The sequence below is a fragment of the Amblyomma maculatum genome, chromosome 5, assembly GCF_055883805.1.
Source record: "Amblyomma maculatum isolate TAMU_Amacu chromosome 5, ASM5588380v1, whole genome shotgun sequence".
NCBI classification, from domain to species: Eukaryota; Metazoa; Arthropoda; class Arachnida; order Ixodida; family Ixodidae; genus Amblyomma; species Amblyomma maculatum.
Genome location: NC_139348.1, coordinates 12,319,241 through 12,328,435, shown reverse-complemented (window position 1 = coordinate 12,328,435; position 9,195 = coordinate 12,319,241). Strand labels below are relative to the sequence as shown.

The window sequence follows — 9,195 nt, the reverse complement described above, 5'->3', positions numbered from 1 at the left end:
TAATTCCAACAAAAAAAAATTTGTTTCAAGCAGGCGAACGCCCCTATGTGTCAAAAACAAGCGCCCGTCCTAGACGCGCCCATTGAAACGCCAGCGAAACGAGCGAAGAGACAAGCTGGATAACCTGGTTAACCAATCTAAAGCAATAATTAAGATATAGGGAGAAAAATGAGCATGATATAGCTACTGCTACCACCCGTTTCAAAGGGGACGCTCCTATATTCTATCGATCCATCCATCCATGCCACGTTCGCCACTCCGCGCGTAGCGGCCGCCGGGATAACTGAGGTACAGAGGAGGGCGCGGTTCTCTTCGGAGCTATTTTCACATGCTATGCAATTGGTGCGATATTTAACAAAGAGGCTACTTATTCCAGGTGCTTAAACCGATCCCCGCAATTCCTTTACTATAGTCCTTTACGTCCCTCTGGAGACGCCATGCACGCTTGGGTATTCATTTAGAGCAGCGCGCTATGCTGGAATCGCTATTTGAAACTCTTTCAAGGTTTCAAAGGGAAGCTGAAGCGGTTATCAAATTGCATGAAATGCTGTGGTTGGTAAGAAAAGACCTCGAAAATCATATGTGTAAATTTTTTCTCGATTCTGTCCGTTAGAACAGCCGCAATCGCCTTTTAAAAACCCGCGCGGACACGCCCCCGTCGCCTCCGGAAGCGCCGGATTGGAGGATGGCAAAATTGGAGAGCTGGCGGAAGTGACGCCGTACACGGGGACCCGCGAGCCGGCCGGCCGTCCTGCCTGTCCCGCATTGCTTGCTCCGCTGCGTCTCGCGCTTTGGCGTGGCGAACAACGATTCAACGTAATCATTTGCTAGTGCCTTTTGTTTTTTCTAGTTCGAGCGTTCTGTGTGGAGTGGGTGTAGCGACAAGTGGCCATCATGTTGTCGTTCTGCGCAGCATTCGGCTGCGCGAACACCTGCGGCCGGGACAACGTTTCCAAAGGACAAGAAACTTTCAGCGCGGTGGGTCTCTGACGTGAAGAGGAAAAATTTCGTACCTACGAAATCAACTGTGTTGTGCTCGAACCATTTCCGTGACAGTGACTATTATCGGAGCTTGGGAACGATGCGGCCACTCGGAATTCCAATTAAATCAGCGCGACTGAAGCCCGGAGTCGTTCCGTCAGTGTTCCCGCACAACAATAACGCCTCGCCACCTCCAAGAGCGGCCTTCGCCAAAAGAAAGCGGCGGGAGGTAAGTGTTTAAGGTACCCTTGTGCCTGTCCGTGGTTTGCTTGTGTGGTCCAACGTTCCGCGAACTGACTAGAGCTATGTGAAGGACATAGTGGCTCGGGAAATATTTCTCATGCCCGAATCTCCATACATCGGATATTACACATGGCGCCTTGCATCTGCTGTGGCGGGGCCAAATCCCTCTGCCTCGAAATTAGCGTCCTAGCAATCGGCACCCGAGGGCCATAACTGTATACTGGATCGTGTGAACATATCCTGTGCGCCGCAGCGACCAGTCGGCGGCACGAGGCCCACCAGTTAATAAGGTGTGACTCGGCAGCCCGTCTGTTTTCTTTCGACGACATTCGTCAAAACAACCACTGAGCCACCGCGGTGGGACAGTATTTTTTTTTTTTAATTGCGTGCTATCAACGTTGTAGTACGCGGGGGTATATCTGTACAGCATAAAACTGAGACCTTTGGTCGGAGTTTAACTTTCGTATTCTCTCATTCACCCTCTGAACATATATCTGTCAAAATGCACCATATTGGTGCAGTGGCAGTAGTTTTCTGTGCTCGTTAGTAAAGTTGCACTCACTCTTGTGCTGTTAATCAGTATAAATCTGACTTCTTTTGAACAGAATCTTGCAACTACATTTTTCACAATGCAAAAGAACAGAGTGCAGGGAAGAGCACGTCTCAGGATAGTAAATTCCTTGAGGCTCCTAATCTTTGGATGTAGTCTAAGGCACTGTGGTTATTGATACTAAAGAAAGAAAATGCTTTTGTCAGTGTTTTCATGAATTTTTATGTATTTCTTCATAGTAGGCTGGCATTTGTGTTGTGCATATTTCATATTCTTTCAGGTCCTCACAGAAATGCTCGAGAACACGCCTCCTGAAGAGGAAGCTACCACTTCACCCCCTTCGCCATGCGAAGAGAATGTAAAAATCAGGGTTACAGAGGCACAGGTCGTCTCAAAGGAAACTGCTGACAAAAGCCTGCAAGTTAGCAAAAAACAGCCACACTAAAAATGTACTTCAAACGCATTGTATTTATTTTGTATTAATTTCGCATTTTTTTGTCCCAATGCGATACAAATATGTTATAAATATACTAGGAGTACAACACTGCATATCTTTATATAAAAATGTTTAAAATATGCTTTTTGCCTGTTGAGTATATTCCTAACATAATTAAAATGTACTTTCTTCAGCTTGGCAGGGTTCACAAAATCTTCCACCTATAGACTGACAATGTACTTTGAAAGTATTACTAATGTACTTGACCTATTTTTCATGCTGGCAGAAAGTACCCTTAGAATAGATTAAAAATATATGAAAAATAGGATACGCTCATATTTTTTGGAGCATTACAAATATGTTGCAGCTATATTTTCCAAACCAAGAAAAGTATACTAATAATATACTAAAAGCATAATTTATACCATTCTCGGAATGCACTAAAAATATATGAAAAATTTGATGCGCTTATATTTTTGATGCATTACAAAAATGTAGCAAAAATGCACCACAAATATAGCTGCCAAATGCTGAAAATACGTCCGACATGTTGAAAACTAGCTACCGAGAAACATAAATGAAGGGCAATACCGACAAACACCTCAATGCGACATTTGTGTCCATTGTCATGACCCTTTTTCATGCTCTTTGGTTGACAGTTTTCAAAAGTCAATGTTACTTAAGCTAACTTACCGTTATTTCCGTTCCTGTATTTTACCCACCCAGTCTGAATATATGTGACACAACTTCCTTTATATCTTTATTTAAAGCATTTGAGTGCAATGTCCCACCGTGGTGGTGCTGTGGTTATGGTGCAAGACTATATCCCGGTATATTTCCTACAGGAAATATACCGGGATAACAAAGTAGAAATTACGTGGGAAGGGATAAGAAGTACGGAGGATGTCAGAGTATGCAAAGGATTAAGACAAGGCTGTCCTCTATCACCGGTGCTGTTCATGCTTTATATGATAAACCTGGAACGGAGGATACAAGACAGTAACCTAGGTTTTAACCTGTCATACAGATTAGGTGGAAAGGCGGTAGAGCAGCGCCTCCCCGGTTTGATGTATGCAGACGATATTGTGCTCCTAGCCGAGAGTCTTTGCAAACTCTAGTTAAGTATTGCGGAGACGAAGGGGACACTCTAGGCTTCAGTTTCAGCGCAGTTATGTCGGGTCTGATGATTTTCAACGGCTCAACTGATCAGGGTCTTAAATTTCAAGGCCTTGAAATATCTAGAGTAGCAGAATATAAATATTTGGGGGTATGGGTAAACGAAGGATTGGCATACATTGGAAAGCATGAGCAATCACTTAAGGCCAAAGGGCGAAGGAATGCCGGGATAATGAAGCATAAGGCATTGTGGGGATACAATAGGTAGAGAGCAATGGTTAGCCTTGATCGCCTAGTAAAGAGCAGAGACATTAGTCTGCCAACCAAGATCCGTATAACTCGTGCTATGGTCTTTCCAGTTGTGATGTATGGATGTGAGAGTTGGACTGTGAAAAAGGCTGACCACCGAAGAATTGACGCGTTTGAATTGTGGTGCTGGCGAAGACTCTTGAGAGTTCCTTGGACTGCCAGAAAATCAAGTCAGTCGATATTGTCGACCATAAACCCTGACTGCTCATTGGAGGGTCAAATTTTAAAGTTAAAGCTCAGCTACTTTGGTCATCTGATGAGAAGAGAGGAGTCACTGGAGAAAGATTTGATGTTGGGAAAGGTTGAGGGTCGCCGGAGAAGGGGTAGGCAGCGAACGCGTTGGTTAGATGCCATCCTCGTGGCACTGCAGATAAAGTTATGTGATGTTAGGAAGATAGTGAGAGACCGGAAAGCGTGGCGTGACATGGTCCATAGGGTCACGAAGAGTCGGACACGGCTGAACGACTAAACTGAACTGAACTGAATAGGTATGAGGTATTGAGGGGTATTTGGAAAGGAATTATGGTGCCCGGACTTACTTTCGGAAATGCGGTTTTGTGCCTAAAATCAGAGGTACAGTCGACATTAGAAACAAATCAGAGATCCGTTGGACGATTAGCACTAGGCCCCCACGGCAAAACTACAAATGAGGCGGTACAGGGAGATATGGGCTGGGCATTTTTCGAAGTACGGGAAGCTCAGAGTAAAATATTATATGAGGAACGCCTGAGGAAATTGGACAGTAACAGATGGGCAGCTAAGGTATTTAAATACCTGTACCTAAAAAGTGTTGACTCACAATGGAGGAAAAGAACTAGGAAACTAACTAGTATGCTAGTAACAACGACGGAGAAATAAAGAGCATGAAGCAACAGGTGAAAAACACAGAAGGTAAAAATTGGATAAATTCGATAGAAAAGAAACAGAGTGTGGAATTATACCGAAAGTGGAAAATGCAGATCAGGAAGGAAGATTTCTTTGATAACTCAAGAGGCAGTGCCCTGCTTTTTGCAGCTAGATCAGGGTGCCTTAGAACACGCAGCTACAAAAAGAAGTTTAACAATGGAGATGACACATGTGCTGTATGTGGAAACTCCAGTGAAACAATTGACCATATTATACTCGAATGCAATGGTATCCATCCGGAAGTTGATGCAGGCGCAATCACTGTTCCTGAAGCTCTGGGGTTTAGAGATAACAGTGGCCGGGTGAATAAGCCGGCGGTGGAAACTAGCAAAAAACGGCTGGAAGATTGGTGCCTTAAAAGCAGAGAAGTGACATAATGTTAGTAATGTAGGAGGAAAATTTAATAAATAGAATGATGGTTTAGTTAACTATTCTAAATCAATAATTAAGATATATGGAGAAAAATGAGCATGATAGCTACTGCTACCACCCCGTTTCAAAGGGGATGCTCCTATATTCTATCCTTCCATCCATCCAAGACTTCTGTGCCCAAGGATGTGGGATCGAATCCCGGCCGCAGCAGCAACTTTATGATGGAGGTGGAAAGCAAGGCGCCTGAGTGCTGTGCAATGTCAGTGCACATTAAAGAACCCCAGGTGGTCGAAATTTCCAAAGCCCTCCACTATGGGGTCTTTCATAGTACTCGCAGCAAACAATTTCTGCCATACCATATCACGCATCATTAAATCACAATACAGTCCATGGAAAGGAAATACGCCTATGCCACTCAATATCTATTTACAGAGTTTAATTTTCAAGAAACAGTGCTACAATACACCAATATATAGAGTAACAAAACACCGATCTCGTGCTAAACGAAAGCAAGTAGAAAGTCCGGACCGCAGATCTGGATAGGTTCCAAACTTTGGACGCAACGTGTACTGAAAAGGAAGAAAACAAGGAAAACAAGAATTAAGGTAGGCTTTTTAACATTCAATCATATACTGCTACAAGAACTAGCTTTAGAAACCAAATGGTTTGTTCCTTCTTAACATGGTTATGAATGATGACAAAACAAAAGTAAAAAAAGCTGAGCTGGAGTTGGAAACCGCAATGTCTGAAACGCCGTATTTGAAATGTAGATTATGGCAAAGCCACCAACCTGTAATGGAAACCACAACGGGGCATTCTGTTTTTTTATCTGATCCTGACATGAATATAATAGTTCCATTTTTCAGAGTAAAGGAGTGCGGGTTAGAATCTTGGAAGCATTTTTTTTTTTTTTATCAGAGGATGAGAAGTGAAACATACTTCCTGTTTATGCATGAGGTTCAATAGCGCGCATCAAGAAAAGGACCGAACATGAGCGCTTGTGTTCTGTCCCTTCTTTAATGTGCGCTATGGAACCTCATGTAGATTACCCACTAGCCCGAACCCTGACCCTTCCTGTTTGATTCTTTGCTTGCTTTCTTCAATGCACTCGCTGCATTGTTGAATTTGTGACGCAAGAAACTCTGGACCATAGAGTAAGGTAGGTGGGGAAATTTTGACATCGCATGAACTGAAGAGGAAGGAAACAAGACACAAATTAAAGCCCTCTTTTTAACATTTAAAACAATCAAATACTGTAACAAAATAATAAATACTGTAAGCTGTAACAAATATGGCAGCCCCTGTTAATGCAAAATAAGTGAATAAAATTCTCAAATGCAGCCCAAATCTGGTCAGGTTAGATATACCAGTACTGCCCTTCTAAAAGCCGGTGTCATGATCACAGCTGACCGCATGCTTTCGATGATTTATAAATGCAAAAATGGACAACTCTCGCAAAAAAAAAAAAAAAGATAAATGTGCCGCTTCTTAACATTCGCATCCACCATAGCTTATGCTACTTTGCACGTTCAGACGACAAGGACGGTCGACTCTGGCAAAAAAACAAGAAAGAAAAAAAAAAACATCTGCCGCTTCTTAAAGTCCGCCCTAATCCATCCTAATTTACAACGAAATTTTGTTTTTACACAGCAGCATTTATATAAAAAAAAAACACTGTTATATTACGAACTTCACTGCATGAACAGTTTATCTTTTAGCGGTGTAGAAAATACAAAACCCAAGTTCTCGAACCCTTCCCTTTCCGCTTAATCTTGAATGCATGCATTTGTGACTATAATACAAGCGAATTTGGAAGAAACAGCAAACGAAACAAGTAAAGCTTTGGTAACATACAATTGCATACCTCAAAACATCAGTACAGTTGAAATTTTCTGTGGAGCCAAGCTGCTCCCAACAGGTGCTCTATCATTAATTTTACCCACAGAAAACCTTTTGACCAAACTTGGGACATCTCAATTAAAATCCTGACTGACGACTGGAGGTACAAACATTGCCATCAAAAATTATCATGAGCTTCATGTGTTGATACAACTGCCATGAAATGGGTACTTCCACAGAATGCGAAACCAAGTGGCGCTGTGAATGTTTTAACGGTGCCTGAAAGCCTGCAACTGCATTGCAGGTATAATAGGAATGGGATGTGCAAACAAAGTCTCAGCAATATAGACCACCAAGTTCAGTTTGATTCTTGTACTGTAAGTTCTCAATGGTTTTCTCACATGAATGCCAACTAGCGCCCATATTGTAAACGTGCCTCGACTCGATGCTCTACCACCAGTGCTTGGAGTGGAGAAAACAGCCACTCCTCCACTTCAGGGCCAATTTGGATTCATGAATCCAACTCGGCATTTCCTCTGACAAGTTCTCTCTCCACTCGAAGCAGCGCAAATGGCGTATGGGGATGAAATTAAGGCGTACTTTTGGCCCGAAAACTGTGTGCTAAAGTAGCACGCTTAGTTTTTCATGTTGAGTCTTCTAAACAACCTTCGCAAGCAAGTTGGATGTTAAGAGCATAGTGGAACTTGCTTTGCGGGCTAGATGAAAAGGGTGGCTGTGAAAAACGACCAAAAATGCTTTTGCGCCTGGCAACAGTCGCTGCTGGTGACGTAGAGTTTACGCAGTACATGACATAGGCTTTGAGAAATGGTGTGAATACTTCGGTTGGTGTGAGATGTTCTCGCCCTTTGCCGCTCTGCCTTTTTTTTTTATTGCCATGCTTTGACAGACATCAAAATACATTGGAAAAAAAAAAGTAAAAGCCGGCACTTTCTATGAACATGGCTTTGGCCTTCAGAGGGCTCGGGGGCAAACGGTGAAAACCTGCATGCTGCTTCACAGTGCGTTTCAGCGCATACACCTGAATTCGGAGCCCTAACTGAAAATGTGCTTGAAGAGAATGCCTTCGCTGGCAGCGAATATCCATCCGTAGGACAAGCACACCAATGCACTCCCTCGACAGTGCCACGCGTCCGAAGACGCACTACGTACCCTCAGGTGACAGGCAAGCCATTGATGCGTGGGGTGCAGCACAGATGTCCGCACAGCCCCACCGCGCCTTCGGTGCACCCCAGCTTACTGCTTGCGACATGCTGTTCCCCCACAACAAGTTTGCCGCCGTTCATCAGAAAGGGCGAGCTATGGAAGGAGTGCGCCTCCCCCACAGCTCGAGTCCACCTTCAAGCTCACCATTAACCGTGAAATGCGCGCCTCAACTCTGCACTCAGTAGGCTCCGAAAAGTCGTTCACTTCATCGGCAACGACTTCAAATGTACCCACACCACAGGAGCATAATGCGATAATCAATTACAGTACTGGTACCGGCGGCTGATCACAGTTATAAAAGCTCGGCACGGGCAGCAAGAGGCCACGGCCACACCTGTAAAACGATAACGTGCCAGATGTCCTGGGTCGCTGTCACTTTCAGCCAATGCTTTAGAGAAAGGTTTGGTGCATCCTCGTCATATCCACTTTCGTGAAGTTTGGTATACCGGTAGAACAAAGTCCACACAGCGAGCAAACGATGTGATGTCCTCAGTGTTTACAAGTGGAGTGGTCGAGGAGCGGCGCCAAGGCAGCGGCATTGCGGACTAGAGATTCTTGAGAAAACTCGAGTTCTCTCTGGCACGAAAAACGGGCCTCAGGGGCTGCTTGGAGTAGAAGTTCGAGTGAAGGCGCAGTCGTGAATATGACGGTAAGACTAACTGCCACATTCGCGAACATGCCTTCACTGCAACTTCTACTCCAGGCCGTTTGGAGCGGCAGATCTGTTTTGTTTTTTGCCAGAGTCGACCATCCTTATAGTCTGATTGTGCGGCGTAGCATAAGCTTTGATAACTCTGATCAGCTGCCGGTACCAGTACTGTAATTGATCATCGCATTACACTTTTGTGGCATGGGCACATTTCAAGTCGTCACTGGTAAGCGAAAGTTTCGTGGCTCGCCCTGCGCGATGGCTTCCCCAGACGACGGTGAACTTCCAGGGGAGCAGTGTGTTACATGCAGTAAATTGGGGGAACTGGAGGTGCGGAGAAGCTGTGCGGACATCTGTGCTGCACCCCACACTTCAGTGCCTTGCCCATGGCAGTCGAGGAAGCGCATTCATTTGCTCATCCTACAGAGCGATATTTGCAGTCAGCAAAGGGCATGGCTTTTCAAGCAGGGTTTCAATTATGGCTCCGAACTTGTCCGAAAGAGACAGGGCAATCAATGAACAGAAGGGTAAATGAACATCGGGCAGACACAGGCAAAGCCCTCCCAAAGG

General features: G+C 44.4%; 1 long non-coding RNA gene across 1 annotated transcript; it reads left to right on the top strand.

Moving 5' to 3' along the window:
- Nucleotides 1-403: 403 nt before the first annotated feature.
- Nucleotides 404-2,318, top strand: LOC146187760 (uncharacterized). The gene is made up of 2 exons (XR_014707434.1): nucleotides 404-1,210; nucleotides 2,055-2,318. It is a non-coding gene; the product is annotated as an uncharacterized LOC146187760 (long non-coding RNA).
- The last annotated feature ends 6,877 nt before the right edge of the window (nucleotides 2,319-9,195 follow it).